This window comes from Magnolia sinica, chromosome 9 (assembly GCF_029962835.1).
Source record: "Magnolia sinica isolate HGM2019 chromosome 9, MsV1, whole genome shotgun sequence".
NCBI lineage: Eukaryota > Viridiplantae > Streptophyta > Magnoliopsida > Magnoliales > Magnoliaceae > Magnolia > Magnolia sinica.
This window is the reverse complement of record NC_080581.1, coordinates 8,124,863-8,146,395: the sequence shown is the minus strand read 5'-3', so window position 1 is coordinate 8,146,395 and position 21,533 is coordinate 8,124,863. Positions and strand designations below refer to the sequence as shown.

The 21,533-nt window shown below is 43.7% G+C and overlaps 1 pseudogene; it reads right to left on the bottom strand.

The window, feature by feature from the left end:
- Positions 1-1,356: 1,356 nt before the first annotated feature.
- Positions 1,357-21,152, bottom strand: LOC131256409 (glutamate receptor 2.9-like; annotated as a pseudogene).
- Positions 21,153-21,533: the final 381 nt, after the last annotated feature.

The following is a 21,533-nucleotide window of genomic DNA, read 5'->3' as shown; positions in this document are numbered from 1 at the left end:
CTGGACACAATTTAAATTCTGAATATTTTAATGATGGGTCCCCATATATACCTACTACGTTTCTTGTGACCCACCTATGTCCTGGATTACGTCTGATTTTTTGGACACGGGGTGAAGGGAGAAACCTTATATGATTTTTTGGACACGGGGTGAAGGGAGCTGTAGAATAAGCTTATTCTGCAATAGTTGTACAGGAACGGACCTCTTAATTTATATATAGTACTATATCAAGATTTAATCATCCTTAAATTAGACGCATCTGATCATCCCTGGTCATTTCCTGTCATCTTGAACTTGTATCTATGGTGGGTCCCATGATTATTTACAACCCAATGAGATTGTTTGGCCATCAACATGGGGATCACAAATGAAAACATTGTTTGCTAATAACGAGTTCTACATCTTCATGGGGGAGGAATGATACTTGCCAGGTTGCACACCAGAAACAAGCAGCCCACCAGTCTCAACAAGTCACACATGCATGAAAACTGTGCCATCCATACGGGCCTAACACCAAATGCTCGCCAGCCCAAAACCCACCTGGTCCACTCGTCAAGTGGGCCACACACATACACAAGATGGACAGGTAAAAGGATATCCACGTTCACATCCATGAGTTACCGGGCTAAGTTGTGGGCTTGGGAGAATTACGCATAAGGCACACCTGCGAATGGCTTGGATATCTCACACGTGTTACATGTTGACTAAATCAGGTGCTTGCAAGATGCTTGTAGACACACAGCATGTCGAAACAGATACAGGAAACAACTCCTATAGTTTATGCTTGAGACAAGTTCTCAATAAGATAGAAGTGGAAAGCGACTCTCAAGCGGGCAGTGGTGGCCCTTCTCTCAAAACCATTCCAGGCCCATTGGAATATGTACTACTGGAAAAAGAGATTTAATTTCATCCAGAGTACTGTATCTCTCTCAATCAAGCACGTTCCACGGGAGGCGAACAGAGCGGCAGACGCCTGGCTCGTCGACACTTGATTTGATAGAATTTTTACTCTAGTTTCTGACCTCTCCCTGCAGCCCAGAGGGACCCCCCGCTAAGAGGGGAATTCGTTCTAGACCGATTAGGCCTGGATTCAATCAGTAATTCGTGTCCATCATATGCCTCTGTTACATTCTAAGGATATGATAGGCAGATTCCTCCTCTCCTTTTTGTTGTTGAGGTCCTGCCCGAAATTTAATTTCCTGTAAAGGTGCTTCTTCTGGAATATAATTGAATCTTGCTATCAAAAATAAAAAATAAAAATCATTGGCAGAATAAATTGTGGTTGAAAAAAAAAAAAGAACCAGGAAACAACTCCTATAGAAATACAGCACTGTATATTTGGAACATCACTACCAGTCATGGATGGCCAGTCTCTTCCTGGCCGCCCATGTTTGGACCGCCATTTACTTCCGGTTCCACAGTGTTAACATGGCGTCGCATCAGATTCCTTTCTCTTCCTCCACTGGAGTTGGGATCCACCTCATTTACATGGTTCCTAGCTAGTTCGACACTAGCGCTAGATGCAGTTCCATGATCATTACTAGATTCGCTGCCTTGGTTCGGTCTGACCGAGGGGGCCCTTCCGGTCATGAAATCAGCGATGGCTCTGAAGCACTTCAATAGCCATCCCCATCGTATTATAAAGAAGAATAAAATGGCTAAACCAGAAGCACCTCCAGCGATAATGTAGACACTTCGGAAGCTTTCGACCGGAAATCTGTTGTAGGTGACAGGAGTTTCAAGCGGTTCAGGGCACGACGTCCTCTGCCCGAACCACTTATTTTCAACGTCGAACATGCCCTCTCCTTCGCTGAACTCAAGGACTGCCCTGTTAATGTCAGGCAGCATATCGAAACCTTTGGGAAACACCTGTAGAAAGATTGAAGAAAAGAGGGTCACTCTAACAGAATGCAAGAAAAATAAATGGACAGATCATCGTTAGCCGAAGGCTGTGATTTTGGACTGAATGGAATTACTAATGGGAAAAATATAAGGTCGATCGTTTCGGATTTGTACTCTGTGGACCCCACCATTTTGTGTATCGGACATTGAATTGTTCATCTGGCTCTGAGGGGTCAAATCACGCCTCAAAGTACCTAAAATAACTTTTCGGGGCTATAGGAGTCATATCTTCCTCTTCTTCTTCTTCTTCTTTTTTTTTCGAAAATGGTGGGAGCACATCATTTATAACCTTGTTGATATATAAAAACTTTAGAAACATTTCAGGTGGGCGCAGCAAAAAAGACTCACCTCCCCTAAAGAACATTATCCGTAGGCCTTTTGGTGTGACCCTTCGTTTGGGCGGCCATGTAAAATGGACAGGCCGGATGCTTCAAGGACATCTCGGAAGGCCTTACAAGCAGTTAAGAAGGTTTTAATGGGCGTGCGTTCACCCTCAACTATTTCCTAGTGTGTGGCCGCCCTAAGTCACACATCGGTCTGAATTTTGGGCTTTTGGTCGAATAGGGAGGGGATGAACGGTGTGAATGTCCGGCACACGTTATGATAGGGCCCAGGGAACTCTACTTTCTGTAACCCACGGTAAGGTGGACCTTGTAGAAACATTTTCCTTTAGGGCCTACGTTAATTGGTTGAATTATAAATTGAGGAAACATTATTTCCATGAAAATGACATTTTTGTTGGTTGTTTCCCCTAAATTGTTTGAAAATGTCATTTCTATTTTATTTTTATTTTTATTTTTTAAAATGCCCTTTTTTTTTCCCTTAGCTCAAGTCATTTCCAAGGAGAGTAAAATGAGGGAACCCCCTCTTCTTATATATAAAGTGCAACGCATGGTAGTCACATGTACCACTAGGGGTGTACATCCAGTTGAGCCACTAGGGGTGTACATCCAGTTGAACCGTGGCTCGGCCACTAGCTGACCTTAGCTTGAACTTGGCTCGGCTTAGCTCAGTCCTTGACTGGCCAGCTTGGCTCGGTTGGGTCTGCAGCTTAGGCCAAGATCAAGCCGAGTTCGCCATTGAGGCATTTTCACAAACACTTGGACTACACCTCAAAATCTCACTGTATTTAAGATAGCAGCAATGGTTTTACAAGTATTTTATTAAACACCTTCTAAGAAACATAAAAATCAAGAAAAAAAGGGTGTTTGTTTCATATACATACCTTTCTTGCCACCAACCACACTTCTTTGAGTCATTTCATCAAACACTTGGTGAGTACCATCAATATCTAAGTAATCGAGTCATCGAACTGGTTCTATCCGAGTTCGATTTGAGCCGGGTTTGATCCGAGTTGAGTCGAGTTGGTGCTAGCTCGAACTCATTTTCGAGCTCAAAAAATTAGCTCGACTTGGCTCGAACTCAGCTTCAAACCGAGTCGAATCGAGCTTTTTCGAGTCGAGTCGAGCGAGCTAACCGAGCTAGCTCGTTTCGTGTACACCCCTATGTACCACTGCTCATCTTATATGTTCCTAACATGTGTAGTATGTGCTACCATTCATCGTAAAGCGCTACACATGTGATATGGTGTTGCATGTGCCCAATCACCCATCTTTTAGTTACCCACATTTCAATTTGCCACACACCTTAATGTAGCATATGCAATATGTGTCACCCTCATTTTCAATCATGCTACTTGTGCCACGTGTATTGTTGAGTTGCATGTCTTGCATAGTTGTCATCCATTGTAACTGCTCAGATGCATGTCATGTACCATTGTACATCATATGCAACATGTATCACCTATCACCTTCAATTGGCCCCATGTGCAAATTAACATCCTTGAAATGCTCCACATGTGCCAGTGTGCCACATGCCACAATCCATTTTTTAATGTAGAGCAGGTCACAGAAACTCTGATGGCCAAGATGGACTAGAGAAGGCCTATTCGGAGGAAGAGGTGATTAGGACCGTCAGAACCTTAAAACAATCATATCTCACAAACTTGAATGATTTTTTCAACGTATCATATATGATTATGGGGTAGGAGAAGCTACTTTAGCCAACCAACCCCACTATTTCCAGTTGCCCACGCCGAATTTGAGAGATTCCATCAAATCGACGGTCAAAAGTCTGTTTTATTTTCATTTTTACTATAAATGGTAAGTTTTAATTCGATCATAACTTTTGATCTTTTGAGTTTTAAAAGTTGTGCCCCACATGAATAGGACTTAGAAAATTAAGAGAATAACATTATTAGGCCAAATTATACACTTACCATTTTTGGCCGAAAACCATGAAGTTTAGTAAGAATCATGACCGTCTATGAATATGAAGTTTACTATTTATAGTAAGTCATGTGTTTTTAGGGAGTTGGAGTTTGAGTTTGATTCTAAAACTTCGTCCTAGGATTGAGTTCACTATTTAAAGGATAAGGATTGTAATTTCATTTTAAAAAAAAAAAAAAATCATCAATCAATTTCGAATTATTAGAAATTATTTCTATTTTCTTCCCTAGTAGACTTGAGGAATCTCTGTGAGGAGCCCAGAGAAGCTTCGTAGATTTGGAGTAGTTATCCCTAAAGAAGACGGTGATCAACCTCATCACATCCTTCCCCGTGTCATTTTTTAAGCATCGAACAACATGCTAATGTGCCATATGTGTGACATGTACAACCATCCATTGTCAAGTGTGTAAATGTGCCACATGTGCCACTCTCATTTTCAAGCACCCTATGTGTTATTGTGTCACATGCATGCATCCATCTTTAAGCGCTTCATATGTAACATGTGCAACACGTGCAACCATCTATCTTAAAGCATCTCACAAGTGCCAATGTGTCTTGTGACAATGTGACATGTGCTACAATACATTTGCAACATAGACATGTCTCACCTTTCATTATTGGGTAAAATTTTCATGAAAGTTCTTCTTCATTTTTATTTTTTTTCAAAAACAGAGTTGGAAATGAAGAATTTTCAAGAAAATCCTTTGAAAACAATGAAGGAAAATGACTTTTTATTTCACACTATTTTTTAGAAATGACATTTCCCATAAAACACCATTTTCTTTAATTTCTTTCAAGCCTTTATTAATATAATGAAAATGAAAGAAGGTATTGAGTTCATGGGATCCATCCTTTGTAGAAGTCTGTATTATCATTCTATACCATCCATTTGATCCAATCTTAAATAGAACAGGTGGTGGATGCTTTCGTGGATGGCCAGGATTGTAAGAAATCAGGTTGTAAGGCTTGAACCACAGCAAAAAGGGATAAATACTCATTATAGCTTACAACAACCATAACTTTATGACCAGTTATTCATTTTGCTCATATAATATACTGCTGAAAAGCTAGTGATGAGCTCTATGACCTGGGTAAAACGCATAAGGGTCATTAGCTTTCAAACAACATTAGAAAATTCAATCATTTTAGGAATTAAATTAGAATTTTAAATTAAAACTTATCATTTTACGAATTAAATTAGAATTTTAAATTAAAACTTACTTTTAGTTCCACCATTACTAACTTTTAAAGTTTTAATTAAGATCATGATTATGTTCCAAATTCAAAGGATTGTTTATGAGTTATAGTAGGATTGGAAGTCTTTTTACTATTTAGGGTCTAATTAGGGTGTTGGGTTTATATATATATATATATATATATATATATATATATCAAATACATTATAATAACCATTTTTTCATCAATAATATCAATTTTATTTTTCATTTTTACATATCTCTCCTTATGTATTCAAGAGCTATTTTGAGAAAAAGATGGTGATTTCTTCTCTTTTATCTACGCACCCACTACATTAAGCCTACTCATTTTAGCCACATTGCAAAGTTCAAACTGACCAAATGATTCTCACCATATCCCTTTCTTTCTGTATAACCATCAATTTTTAATTAAGTTGATACTGGTACCCACTTGAGCAAAGAAGTTTTTTAGAAGCAAGTTGGGGCTCACTGAATTGATGGTTAAGATTGATTATGATGTACTTTGGCATTAAAAAATAAATAAATAAAAGGTTTTGGCTATCCATTTTGCATGCAATTGATTAAATGGTTAGGATCTTCTGAAATACATGGTATTTTTTTTATATTCAAAGTGGCAAATGAAGAGCATGTTGGACCAAATGAATAGCCCACTCATAACAAAAAATGCAACTAGGTGGGGAGAGAGAGAGAGAGAGAGAGAGAGACTTACGAAACCAAATCCGCCCGTCCGGTAAGTCCGACCGGCCATCATATACTTGTGACAGTACGAAGCGAGGAAAACCCTAATATAAGGGATCTCATCAATGATCGCAGTAACTCCATTGTTGCCGCTTCCCCTCGACAATGCCTCTGCATAGTCTTCCACTGTGGCATATGGCCTGAGCTTCTCTTCTTTGAATCCCATATTCTTTAGAAGCTCTAAAACAAATGATCCATTTGGGTAGCCAACATAGTCTCCCCTTTTGGCCAATGATTCAACGTCTGTGATGGATGGTCTCAGATTTTCAACAGTTAACATGGAAGCCAGATTTGCAGTGTAACTGGCCACCAGTATAAATACCAAGAATGTCCATGCCACCACCACCAGTCTTGAGTAATTTGTTTGTACCTTCTCCCCTTGCATAAATCAGGATGAGAAAGTAAGGGCAAATTTTCCAGAATCACCAAGGCCCCACTGTTTTAGTTTTGAACGGTGGGATTTGAATTATGGGTTATTTTCGGTCCAGGTCGCTATTGATTAACGCAATAGCATTTGCTTATAAATAACAAAGTAGGGTATATGCAGTAGGGTTTGCTAATTTTTCACGTGTGTAAAGCTGTACACATCTACATGCTGACATAAACAAATTCAAAACAGATGAGTGAGATCAGAGGCTTCTATAAGGTTGTAAATAATGCTAAGATTTACTCTATGAAAAATCAGACAATTTCATTCTCCAGGTGGACCACAGTGTACAAAGTAAATTGCAGATTTATTTTTTCTTTTTCTTGTTTTTTTTTTTGGACAAATCATTTGTTTCGATATTCTGTGGCTCACCTGAGATGTCTAATGACCTAATTTTCTTGTCGGAAGATCTAAATGGTTTTGCTCGCCTAATGTGACAAACACCTGCGTGTTGATGTTTCTGAATACTTTTTTTTTTTGAACAGAACTGTAATTGTTATCCTAGTGTTTTTTTTTTTTTTTTAACCCATGAATTCCATTAACAAAAGGGGCTTTACAGAGAAGCAGCTTCGGGCGGCCCAGGGGCAAAACAGGGCCACCTATCATATGGGCCATCCTCGACGACCACCAAACAAGAAAAAGAAAAAAACCAATCTTTACATATTTCCATTGGTATCTCTAACAGCACCTATCCCAACCTTATCTAAGAACAACAAACCTCGAATGTGGGGAGGGAGGTCCCTAAAGTGAGAAGACACCGGAGACACCTGAGTCCCGCTCTCCTTCCTAGCCATACCGTCAGCCGGGCCGTTTCCTTCCCTAGGAATTACCGAGAAGACAAAATCCGCTATCTGTTCCAACCTCTTGATCCTCGCCACCCAGGGCTTCCATTTCCAAGGGGTGGCAGAAGATCCTGAAATAAGCCCCACTGCAACCATGGAATCGGTTTCAACAATAATTTTTGAGAAACCTCTGTCCAGACAGAGGACAATAGCATCATAGACGGCCCGAAGCTCCGCTTGGTTGTTCAAACCAACCCCATAAGTAGACAAGAACGCAAAAACAAAGCTACCATCATCCCTTCTGCAGATTCCACCACCTCCAGAGAAGCCTGGATTCCCGCGCGCTGATCCATCCACATTCACTTCCACCCAACCACTAGGTGGCTTAGCCCAGTAAACCATCTGCACTCAAGAAAGCTTCTTGGAGTGGGGCCGGTTAACGAAACCAGCCACACCCAGACGTTGGAGGCTGACCTGATGATTCTCCAAAATACGAGTAGCCCACCATTTAATCGTCGCGATGGATTGGCTAGCGGACATGGGGTGATTCTCCTTCCTCGCCCTGTTTCTTGAATGCCATAACTCCCAGACAATGAGGATTGGGATGACTCTCCTGATGGGGGCTGCCGCTGCACCCTGAGCCCCTACATTTTTCCATTGCGCCAGCCTATCTTCCACCGACATATTATGGAGGAGGGATACCCCACAAAGCGCGCCAAAGTGGGACCAGACCTGAGTAGCAATCTGCCCTAGTAAAAATAGGTGCTGGATGGATTCCTGCTTAGGCTTAGAAATGTTCTCGTCAGCACAACAAGAACAAATGGACACTAGGTGAATGCCTTTTGTCTGCACCCTTTCATCAACAGGGACCGCCCCTTGCAACACTTTCCATATAAACAGAGACGTCTTTGGGGGCACTCTACTGTGCTAGATCCAATTAAACCACCATCTACTCGGAGACGGGTCTCTTAAGAGCCTCGATGCAGATTTTGTCGAAAACGAGCCAGAAGGGTCGTGCTGCCAGAAAACCTTAGGTCTTTCATTAGTGGTAGCAAACCCGCCCTAAAATATGGAGTTAAGAGTGTCCTGGGATAGGTATAAGGAAGCAGAGGAGGGTGGCAGTGGGCCTAACGGCCCGATGAAATCTCTGACCTAGAGGGACTGAAGCGAGCTAGGGATAGCGCTGACAGTTAAGAGGTGGAGAGGACCGAGTCCCGACCAGTTGGACTACCATAAATTCAGCTCCCCCGATCTCACCTGCCACTGAACGTTGCTATTGAGGGCCGGAAGAACAGATCTGATCTCGTTCCAATACGGAGAAGTAGGACAGGATCTTCTAGCGTCGGTCGCATCCTCCAATTCATCCCGATTCCTGGCACCCATGTGGGCCACCCAAGGCCCCTCCTTATCCCCATACTGCACGTTTCGAGCCATCTTCATACGAAGGGCCGACAACACATCTTTCAACCTATGAACTCCTAGGCCACCTTCCTCAATTGGCCTTGCAATCTCATTCCATGCAATCCAATGACATTTCTTTTTTCCTTCCGCCCAACCCCAAAAAAATTGAGCAAAACTTCGCTCCATATTGGTTATAACCTGAGCTGGCACCTTCATGGTTGCCATGATGTGGAGGGGGATACTTCCCAACATGTGCTTGATGAGGGTAAGCCTACCAGCTTGGGACAAAAACCGAGCATTCTACCCACTTATCCTACTAGATATTTTGTCCATGAGCGTCTAGAACATAGCTGAGGTACTTCTGCCCTTGTAAAGAGGAACACCGAGGTAAAGAACCCCTGATCTGGCTTTAGAGAATCCCAGCATGTGCTTAGTACTCCTGATCCTTGCTGGAGATGAGGTTAGAGGGAACAAAGTAGCTCTTGGTGTAATTAATCCTCTGATCGGAGACGTTTTGGAGGGATGTCAAGAAATCCTTTACAACCACTAGCGATTCCCGACTTCCATTCACAAACAGCAATGTATCATCCACAAACAGCAAGTGAGAGATGAGGGGGCATCCTCTCTGCAGGCTAAACGATCTACACCAACCTCTAGTAATCAACTGTTTGAAGGATCTGGAAAAGGCTTCCGCTGCAAGGATGAACAGCCTAGGGGAGAGAGGGTCCCCCTGGCGTAAACCTCGAGAGGATTTGAAGAAGCCCGTCGCCTCCCCGTTAATAAGAATTGAGAACCAACTGTTTCTCCAACAGGCTTCCATTATAGCAACCCACCTATCGCTGAACCCAAATCGAAACAGAACTTGTTTAAGGAAGTTCCAATCGATCCTAGTGTAAGCTTTCTCCAAATTGAATTTGAGCATGATATTTCCACCCCTAGTTTTTCCTGTCGATATTTCTCATTGCCTCCAGCGCCATGACAATATTCTCAGTGATAGTTCTACCTTTAACGAACGCCCCCTGTTCCAAGAAGATCAATTTCGGGAGGACCTTGCTTAGCCATGAAGCAGGGATCTTGGAAAAGATTTTATAGATCACATTGCACAGACTAACCAGACGGTAATCAGCAAATTTTGAGGCTGCCGAGGACTTTGGAATGAGGAAAATCAAGGAGGTAGTGAAGGCTATCGGGATCGCTTCTCCCGTGAATAATGAGCATGCTTTATGGATATCTTCTCCCACCATCGGCCAGCACTCGATGAAGAAGAAGAAGAAAAACCATCAGGTCTCGGGGTGCCGTCTTTGGGGATGTCAAAGGCTGCAGCCTGAGTTTCCTGAAAGGAAGGGGGGGTGAGCAAAACATCGGAGTTTCCATGTTGAGAATCCGTGGGATGGCCTCAAGAAGAGAGCTGGGGTCCACAGTGGGCTCTGCCTGAAACATCTTTTCATAGTGTTGCACCACGACCATCTTGATTTGGGCCTGGCCAGTGAAGGGAGTTCCACTGTCATCTTTAATCGAGGTGATCGTACTCCGCCTAACTCGCTCACAAGCTGAAGCATGGAAGTGTTTCGTATTTCTGTCCCCTTCATCCAGCCAAGAGTTTCTTGCTTTTTGCTTCCTAAATATTTCCTCCATCAGTTCGAGATTGGCCAGTTTTCTCCTAGTAGCTAAACTTTCTATAAACAGATCCTCAACTCTAGAGTTCTGCAGTCAACCTTCCAAACTATCAAGCTCAGCCTCAGCTACCTTAATCTAACTGAATAAGTTACCGAAGACCTCCTTATTCCAAACTTTTAGTAATTATTTGGTCTTTTTCATCTTCAACTGCACATTTATCATGGGGTGGGTAGAGCACATTCCTTCCTAAGCCTTCTTAACTACCAGCTTCTAGGCCAAGCTAGGCTAAAATGATAGGAGCATGTGTCCGACTCAAAGGTTGATCCGGCCATACACACTATAGACTATTATTTTTACACGAGGTGATCCTCATGTGGGATTTATGGCCCGTTTGGGCAGCGCTTCCTAAGCTTTAGCCTAGTTTGATCCTTTTTCGGAGCTTCCTTTATAGGTCAGAGGGCTGCTTTTCCTAGATAAGGTTGTGTTGGGCTCGATTAGGATAGCTTAAGAGCCCCTTTTTGCATTTTTGCGGTTTTTTTTGGACGTGGGATGGCCTGAATGTAAATTCAGCTGATTTGTGAATGGAAAAGTGAAGGTTTTAACCAAAAAAAAAAGTTGGATATGTGTAGTGCAAACATTTTCACCATAGTCGTGGTGCAAATGACCACCGTGGCTCTGCCATGATGTGTTAATGCTCCAACCATTTGCATGCCCCCCTACTTTTTGCCAATGGCCCAAAAATAAGTAAATTCATGACTTAGGTGGACCACAACAGCAACAATTAGGAGGGGGACTCCAGACATTGGTTTACTATACCTCACCCAAGTTTCAAAATGGTCTAATTTTTGAGGTGTGACATCATCTGGGTTAGATGATCTATATCAACGGATTGGATGGCATATACACAACACAATGGAATCTCTACCAGAATAAAGGGTGGGCGTCTCCTCTCAATGTTTTCTATGGTGATCGGTCCACTTGATTCATGGATTAGCCTAATTTGTGGACTCATGCATAAATATCAACACTTCACAGTTGGGCACAGAAAAGGTCATTTTGCATCGCAATTGTGGTGAAGGCATATGCGCTAGATAAGCTACAGGCACAATCTTGTGGAAGCTCACACCTACAACTAGGTGTAAATGCAAGTAGTTGGGGGTGTGGGGCCGCCATGATGTATGTATGGCCTCCAACCTGGTCTAACATGGTTGCCCCATGATGAAAATGAGATGACCCAATAATCATGCCTATGCAACCATCAAGAGGACCACCAAGGTTTTTTGGGTGGGCTGTCCATTGTTTTCTGTCAGATGGTCCACACGACTGGTGCATCTGCATGATTTTTGGGTTGTCTTATTTTCGTGATGGGGGCAAGCCTCTTGGGATGATTGCATGACATGCGCACCAGGTTGGATCACACGCAGCTTGTTTGAGAGAGAGAGAGAGAGAGAGAGAGAGAGAGAGAGAGAGAGAGAGAGAGAGAGAGAGATTGATTTATGATCCTACTTACTTTGTGCAAAGACGAACAAGGACAGAGAGTAGAAGAGGATCTTCCCCACTCTTTCGGAATACTTCTTCAAAGTGGTTTGAAAACGTGGGTCGTCACTAGGCTCCAGAAAATCCTCATTTTTGCTCCTACTCTCAAAATACCACACGAGTATCCCATTTGCAACAAAGAGAAGGATTGTAATCAACCACAATTTCATTGTCATTGGCTTTGTGAACCACCAGAAGCTTTTGGTCACGTCGTCCTTCTCTATTGGCACTATCATCGAAACCCCAGTCTCCGCGTACGGCTGCGTGAAGTCCACGTAGATTGATCTATTGGCTACGATCGTCGTATCTCCGACCACAGCATCGTATTTCTGTTTTACCAACATTTTCTTTCTTGTCAGTATATATTATATTAGAGAGGCAGAGAAATGCTTCAGTGCTCTAAGAGCACTACAAGTTATAGCTCTCTCAGTTGTATTGGGTCATTTGGAGAGTCCATTGGATCGATCTCAACTGTCCATCAAGTCTGGAACACATTTCGTGGGCTATTATGAGAACCTGATCGGATGATCCAACCCATCCTTGATTTGGTCTTATTATTTTGTAGCCATTCTTTTTCTAAGTCAAGGATGGGATGGTTAGGATTTCATAACGAAAGCTGTCCTCTTCAACCATAAACAATCCATGACAATACATGGACGGAATTGTTGTCTTGACTTATTTTGTCTAAACAATCTTGACCGTCAGATGGTTAAAATTGTCAGATTTGTGTGACGTTGTATCGTAGCCCATAAAATGAGTGTTGAGCCCAATTAACAGTTTAGATCAATGGATTGGATTGGCTAACTGACCCAATGGAACTAGGGGCATTACACTTATACTGCTCTTGAGAGGGCAGTGGAGCATTTCTCATCAAGGAATACTATCCACATACTAGTTGCGCCCATGTTTAGATTTCTGATTGGGCCACTGACGCAGGGGAGGACGTGAGGTCGAGCACCGTCTTCCTCAAGAGGATAACTATTCCGAATCCACGGAACTTCTCTGGACTCCTCACAGAGACTTCTCGAATCCACGAGGAAAGAGAGCAGAAAATAGAAATAAATTCTAATAAAATCGAAATTGATTGATGAATGAATAAAAACGAGTTCACAACCCTTTAAATAAGGGTACCAAGCAATGGGAAAGAAATTAGAATCAAACTACAACTCAAACTCCTAGAATCCGCGACTTACTATAAATAGTAAACTTACTATTTATAGACGGTCGTGATGTCTACTAGTACGCAAGGTTTTCGGCCAAAAATAGTAAGTGTCCTATTTGGCTTCACCAAACCGTTCTCCTAATTATTCTAAGCTCTTTCCATGTTGGGCGCAACTCCTAAAGCCCGACGGATGAAGAGTTATAATCAAACTAAAACTTACTATTTATAGTAAAAACGAAAATAAAACAGGGAAACGACCGACAATCAAGGGGTTTTTCGCAATTCCGGGCTGCGCAACCCCGCGTAGCTGGGTTGGTTGGCTAAAGTAGCTCGTTCTACCCCAAAATCATATATTGTACGTCCTAACTCATTCGGATTGCGAGATACGCCGATTTAAGGTCCGATGGTCCGGATCACTTCGGTCGTCGACCGGGCCTTTTCGATCCATCTTGGCCATGAAAGTGTCCGCGACCCGCCTACATCAGTCCCTCCACTTCAAAAGAACTCGCCTCGAGTTCTCATCCTGCGCCGGTTCATGATACTCGAACCAGTCCGCAACGTTGAAAGTCCGTGAGATTGCCATGTCATCTGGAAGATCAACAACATAAGCATTGTCATTGATCTTTCGGATGATTGGTACCGGTCCAATCTTTTTATTCTTCAACTTGTTGTACGTTCCGGTCGGAAATCGTTCTTTGCGCAGATGGACCATTACTTGATCACCCACCTCGAACACTTTTTGTCGCCGATGCTTGTCGGCTTGCTCCTTGTATTTTTCGTTCGAGGCATGTAGCTTGGTTTGTACTTCCGCATGAATGCCCATGATCTTGTCAGCCATATGTTCCGCTGCAATGCTCATGCCTGGGAGCTTGGGTAGAGGGACCAAGTCTAGTGTGTGGCGAGGAAGCTGGAGCAACTAATCTGAAACGGGGATTTTCTGTCGAGCGGTTCACCATGTTGTTGAATGCAAACTCCGCTGAGACAAAGCCAAATCCCACGGCTTCGGTTTTTCTCCCGAAATACATCAAGGAGGTTTCCCAACGTGCGATTCACGACCTCAGTTTGACCGTCAGTCTGGGGGTGGCCGAATTGAAGTCGTGTATCGAATCGAGTCCACAAAGTCCGTCAAAAGTGACTTATGAACTTCGTGTCATGGTCAGAAGTAATAGTCTTGGGAACCCCATGTAGCCGCACAATTTCTTTGAAGAATAGATTCGCCACGTTTGTTGCATCGAGAGTCTTCTTGCATGGAATAAAGTACGCCATCTTGGAGAAACGATCTACTACCACGAACACTGAATCCATGCTGCATTGTGTTCGTGGGGGACCAAGCACGAAGTCCATAGATAAATCCTCCCAAGGACCGTCAGGCACGGGTAACGGGGTGTAGAGGCTCGTATTATGAGATTGTCCCTTGGAGGTCTGACAAATATAACAATGTTGGACTGCCTTTCTTACATCACGTACCAATTGCAGCCAGTAATACCGTTCTTCCACGAGAGCTCGCGTCTTGTCTTGCGCAAGGTGTCCACTGAGGCTACTTCCATGTAGCTCTTGGATTATCTGTTCCCTTAGCAAACTGTTCGGGATGCACAGTCGATTTTCCTTGAAAAGGAACCCGTCTTGCATATGTAAGTCGCCGGGGTGACCTTTTTGGCATCTAACCCATGCGTCCTTGAAGTCGTCGTCATCAGCATATATGTCTTTAAAGCGCTCAAACCCGACAACCTCATTGCTCATAGTGACTAACAAAGTTGCACGGCGACTCAGTGCATCAGCTACTTTGTTCTGTTGCCCTGACTTATGTTTTGTATGAACATGAATTCCTGCAAAAATGAGATCCATCTAGCATGCATATGGCTAATGTTAGCATGACTATTAATCAATTTGAGAGCTTGATGGTCCGTGTAAAGTATGAATTCCCTCTGAATCAAATAATGTCGCCAGTGTCGCAGTGCCTGGACCACCGCGTACAATTCGATCTCATATGTAAACCACTTCTTGCGTGCATCGCAAAGTTTCTCACTATAGAAGGCTACCGGCCTACCTTCTTGAGACAAAACTCCCCTAACCCCGACATATAAGGCATCACATTCGACTTTAAACAGTTTGTCGAAGTTGGGAAGTACAAGAACTGAGGTCATTGATAATCTACGCTTGATTTCAGCAAAGCTCCTATCGACTTTATTAGTCCACTGAAACTGTCATTTTTTCATGCAATCTGTGATTGGTGACACAATGGTACTGAAATTTTCACGAACCGACGATAGAATGTCGCCAGTCCATGAAAACTTCGCACTTCGTGAATATTTGTAGGAACCGGCCATTCTCTGATTGCCTTCACCTTTTCCTCATTCACCCGAATGCCCATGGATGTTACGACAAAACCTAAGAATAATAGACTATCAGTCATGAAGCTGCACTTTTTAAAATTGAGGTACAGTTTATTTTTAGTGAGCACTTGAAGGACCTTCTTGAGGTGTTCCATATGGGTGGTTTCGTCTTGACTGTATATCAAAATATCATCGAAGTAAACCACAACGAACCGCCCAATGAAAGGTTTCAGAACTTGGTTCATCAATCTCATAAATGTGCTAGGCGCATTCGAAAGACCGAAGGGCATGACCATCCATTCGTATAATCCTTCCTTGGTCTTAAAGGCTGTTTTCCACTCATCACCCGACCGTATTCGAATCTGATGGTAGCCGCTCCTTAAGTCCAATTTAGAGAATATTTTTGCACCTTCTAGCATGTCCAGCATATCGTCTAACCGTGGTATAGGAAACCTGTATTTTATGGTGATTTTGTTGATGGCTCGGCTATCGACACACATGCGCCAACTCCCATCTTTCTTTGGAGTTAATAGAGCTGGTACAGCACATGGACTCATGCTCTCCCGAATAAGACCCTTACGGATCAACTCCTCTACTTGTCCCTGCAGAATCTCGCACTCATTCGGACTCATTCGATAATGGGGACGATTCTGTAAACTGGACCCAGGGACAAAGTCGATATGGTGTTGGATATCCCGCATGGGGGGTAACCCATCGGGAAGGTCATCGGGCCAGATTTCTTTGAATTCATGTAGCAGGGGCCTTAGTATTTCAGGGATGTTGGTAGGCTCGAGTTCTTCCCCTTTTACAATTAATGCGTAAGTTTGTCCTGTTTCCTTTGATTCTTCCACGAAGTCCCGTATGGTTAAGAGAAAACGGCCCTCCACTTTAGAAGTTTCAGGTGGTCCCTCTGGATCCATAGGAGCCAATATGGTCTTTCGGCCGTCCTTGACGAAGATATATATATTATCTCGCCCTTTATGAGTGGCATCACGGTCAGATTGCCAGGGCCGACCGAGTAGTATGTGACATGCTTCCATGTCGACCACATCGCATACTACTTCATCCTTATAATGTTTGCCAATTGAAAAGGATATGGTGCACCGTTCAGTTACCTTTGTTTCGCTGACCTTCTTGATCCAACCGATTGTATATGGAGAGGGATGACGCTCCGTTTTCAATTGTAATTTTTCCACCATGACCTTGGAAACGATGTTCTCGCTACTCCCACTATCAATGATCACGTCGCAAACCTTTCGATTCACCGTACACCTAGTGCGGAAGATGTTATGCCGCTGTGGATGCACTTCTTTTCTTGGTGCATATAATAGTCGCCTCACGACAAGCGACTCGCCGTGATCTTGCTGAACCCAACCTGAATCATCTGCCTCGTCCTCGGTGGTATGCTCCTGTTCTTCAATATCTGGATCTTCATAAGCGTTATCAGCACTACCATCATTGATGGCGAGGTTTGCCACTTTTCGCTGGGGACAAGTATTTGATAGGTGGCCTGGTTGGCCACAACGATAGCAGTTATCGGGCCTTGGCCGAGCATAGGGGTTCGGGATTCTACTTGGACCAGAAGCAGTCGATACGCCCCTTTGAGGTCTAGCTTGCCCACTTCCCTGATCTCGGTTCTCAAACGTAGGAGGTTGAGTGCGTGCTCCTACGGGCTCCTTCCCTTTAGGCTGTGCAGTTCCGGACCTGCCACAGGAATCCTTGCAGGAGGATAGGTCCGTGTGTTAGAACGTTCAAGTGCACTTCTGCACGAGTAGCCAACTTGATCGCGTCATTCATCGTCCAGACGGACCGCACTGGACCCGATCCTGGATAGCCATACGCAATCCACCGTTGAATCGGCGACTTGCTGTTTCGGTCTCGACCAAATCGTTACGCGCCGCAAGGCAGTAAAATTCTTCGCGTATTCTCTCACCGACCGACTACCCGTCGACAATTTTGGTATTGTTGGAATAATACCGATCGTAATCGCTAGGAGGAATCGGCACGTAATAGCCGCTTCATCCGCGCATGTGGATTGGTGCTTTCGTCGCTTGGTTCGCGCGAGTCGCAGCTTGTTCCCACCAAGTCAAGCTCCTCCTTTCAACTTGTAGGCCACAAGCTTGACCTTCTTTACTTCAGTGGATGTCCATATAGTCAAAAATCACTCAACTTCATAAAGCCAATCAAGAAAATCCTCAATGTGTAATTGGCCATCAAGCTAGGAATATCAACCCTCATCTTGAATTCTCGATCCGCTCGATCTACTCGATCACCGCCATGTCTGGGATGTTGGAAGAGTATGTCGTCGATTTCCTCCTCACCGGAGCCCCCTTCCTCAGATGACCCTTGGATGCACTGTTGGTACTATCCTGCGATCCGGGCGATTAATTGGGGGTGGAGGATTGACACCAGAACACGAGTTGCCTTAGGTTTTCCGCCAAGAGATCCGCTATGCGGTCGATGGAAGCTTAACCCTTGCATGGCTTGCCGATTCTCTCGTCGTACTGAAAGCCGTCGCCATTAAAGGTAAATTCCTTGGAGCACCGCCATGGGATTGTTGCCCACCCGTCGTTAGAAGCCATTAATCCGAGGAGAAACCTCGCTCGATACCAAATCGACGCAGGGAGGACGTGAGGTCGAGCACCGTCTTCCTCAAGAGGATAACTATTCGAATCCACGGAACTTCTCTGGACTCCTCACGAGACTTCTCGAATCCACGAGGAAAGAGAGCAGAATAGAAATAAATTCTAATAAAATCGAAATTGATTGATGAATGAATAAAAACGAGTTCACAACCCTTTAAATAAGGGTACCAAGCAATGGGAAAGAAATTAGAATCAAACTACAACTCAAACTCCTAGAATCCGCGACTTACTATAAATAGTAAACTTACTATTTATAGACGGTCGTGATGTCTACTAGTACGCAAGGTTTTCGGCCAAAAATAGTAAGTGTCCTATTTGGCTTCACCAAACCGTTCTCCTAATTATTCTAAGCTCTTTCCATGTTGGGCGCAACTCCTAAAGCCCGACGGATGAAGAGTTATAATCAAACTAAAACTTACTATTTATAGTAAAAACGAAAATAAAACAGGGAAACGACCGACAATCAAGGGGTTTTTCGCAATTCCGGGCTGCGCAACCCGGCGTAGCTGGGTTGGTTGGCTAAAGTAGCTCGTTCTACCCCAAAATCATATATTTTACGTCAGCTAACTCATTCCGGATTGCGAGATACGCCTGATTTAAGGTCCGATGGTCCGGATCACTTCTGTCGTCGACCGGGCCTTTTCTGATCCATCTTGGCCATGAAACTGTCCGCGACCCGCTCTACATCAGCCACTGTTTATCAGCTATGCCCAACAAGTTCTCTTGAAAATCCTGGACGTTCAATTCATTTTGGCCTTTTTCTTAGTATGTAGGGGGTTAGAATTGTTCTATAAAGGCATGCTTGTGACTGGGAAAGGATGGGCTTGCTTAGACCTGACGCAAGTCCAGTCCGCTCTTGAGCCCCTCGGTCGGGAACCATGATATACTAGGCCCAAATCATCTGGTCTAAAGGCGAATCGCAACTTTCCTTTGGCGCGGTACCAAACGAGATCGGACTTGACCGAGTCTGAGTCGACTCGGACGAGTGGGCAACATGCTGGATTCTTCAGCCCTTGATTAATTGGGATACACTTGGGCTTTAATATGTCTAAAGGCCTGTTAAGTCGGCTTGTTTAGACTTATTTAAAAATGGTGGACTAAGTATTGGGTGGTGGACTTTATCAAGACCCAGCCTGATTCCTTAGCTCATGATAGTGCTAGGCATGGTTGTACATGAACCGAGTTAGCTCGGTTAACTAGCTCGACTCGACTCGGAAATGTTCGATTCAAGTTGGCTCGAAACTGGGTTCAAGCCGAGTCGAGCTGAATTTTTGAGCTTGAAAATATTTCGAGCCAAGTCCGATCTAGACCGAGCTAGACTCCAAACTTGATTCGGTTCGAATCAATTTGACTTGGATCAGGTTCACTTAATATAAATATTTTGTAAAGAATTATATTTAAATAAATTATATATTATATATATAATATATTATATACATTAAAAACCTGAAATCTAAATTCGAACTCAGCTGGTAGGCTTGAACTCGAACTTGGCTCAAGCTGCTGAATGAGCTGAGCCGAGCTGGCCAGACTCGAGGACTGAGCTGAGCCAAGTTTGAGATGGGGTAGCCTGCTGGCTGAGCCGAGCTGGGTCAAGCTTGACTCGGTTAGGCTCGTATAGCACTGGACTCAATCCTTAGCCATGGGCTGGACATGGGCATGCCCGAGGGTAGGCTTGAACCATATATGAATGAGTTATTTTCAGTGTGGCCCATCCATGGCGACCTGCATTCAATCACGAATCTTGACCAGTGAACCATGTGCCTCGCGTGCACAAACTGTTCATTGTAACGGTTGATTGAAGTGTCCAATGCAAATAGGACTGTAGCAGTGTGAGTGTCATTGAAAATTTTCTTGAGTGTATGCTCACCTTAAGATATACTTGATAAACGAGTTCGTTGTAGTATCCCGGTTCTATTTCTCGGCCGTTCTCGTATGGAAAGAACTCGTAGGTCACCGGATAAGCTAATGTTCTCATCACCCCATTGAACACATCTATTGGAAAACCACTTGCAATTGTGCTATTATCTTTCGGATCTCCTTCTACCTTCATAAATTCTTTGAATCCTGTCTTAAGGGGTACACCGATCTTCAATGTCCTTCCATGTACCCATCCTCGTGGAATGACAGTCGTCTCACCCGGCCATATAACACCTGCAAGATCATCCAAGGTAGCCGAATAGTTTTTCTTCATGTCCATGCTACGAGAGAGTCCAGTCGTTGGTGTCCAGTATCCGATATTCCTCCCTCCTTTTCCTATTACATTAACGATTTCGAAATTGGGTGATTGTAACTGTCCATCTACTAATCGAATCTCGCCACTCAGGCCCATAAATGTATGGCCTAATAGAGATTCCAGGAGCTGTGGTCCCGTTGAGGCCACTTCCAATCCCATCATACTCACAGAATTCTCTAAATGGGAGATTTCATTTAATACGAAATCAATCCTCTCCACCGCTGTCGCCACAGCCCACACCGTATCGTAGGCCCATAATGCATACACATCAAGTTCTGAAATTTCTATATTCGGGTGGTCTCTTCGAAATTCTTCTTCTCCAGCGGGCCCTAAAAGTTTCAAGCTTTGTGGATTCTGGTACATAGTTTTTCACACCCAAAACACCTTGCATTGAATTGATGAGAGAAGGCTTCATGTACGGTAGAAGATTGGCTAGCCCACTCGTGATGATCCACACGTATCCATTGGTCATCATACTTGCCTTGTTAGCACACATGAAGAAGCGCTGGCCTAGTTTGAATGACATATGGACGATGAACACCCTCGTGCCCATTGCCGCTAACGTGCGCAGGTTGCATTGTATCTCAGTCTTATTCGCTGCATATGGAAGGATTACTCTATCAGAAACTCGGACGTCGATGTCTTGGAAGGCATCTGTGATATACGGTATCGGTGCAGTTCCACTGTCACTGTCATCGTGGATTAGAACCACTTCTCTCCATCTGTAAGCATAGACCATGGCTGCGATTGCTCTTGCTTGGGTCGAGTCATTTTGGGCCATCCGGACGAAGTAAGGAACTTTGGTTGGAGAGAGAAAGGAGCTAACGGCGGAGAAGGAGACGATCGGAACTTGTGCTTCGGTGCCCATATACGATAGGAAATCAGCCTGCTCGGATGTTTGTGGCCCAATGATTGCTTGGACTTTGGAGATTTTAATGAGATCTAGAGCTGCCGAAAGGAGATGCGATGGAAATAATACATAATAGAGAGATATGCTTAGTTTTGGAGTACGAAATGAGAGAAAACAAAAACTTCATCTTGAGTAACGTTACAGTGTAGTTGCCTTTGAAGTGTTAACCACTATGGAAGTTTAAAATTAGTTTTCAAGAGAGTCGGTAGAAAATCTACTTTTACGGGATTAACTTAGGCCTTCCCCGCTTATCTTAGAAATTTCGCGTCAAATCATCTCCAACACTGCGGACTATTCATACGGGTATTATTCGTAGAGGTACTATTCATCCTGCCATTT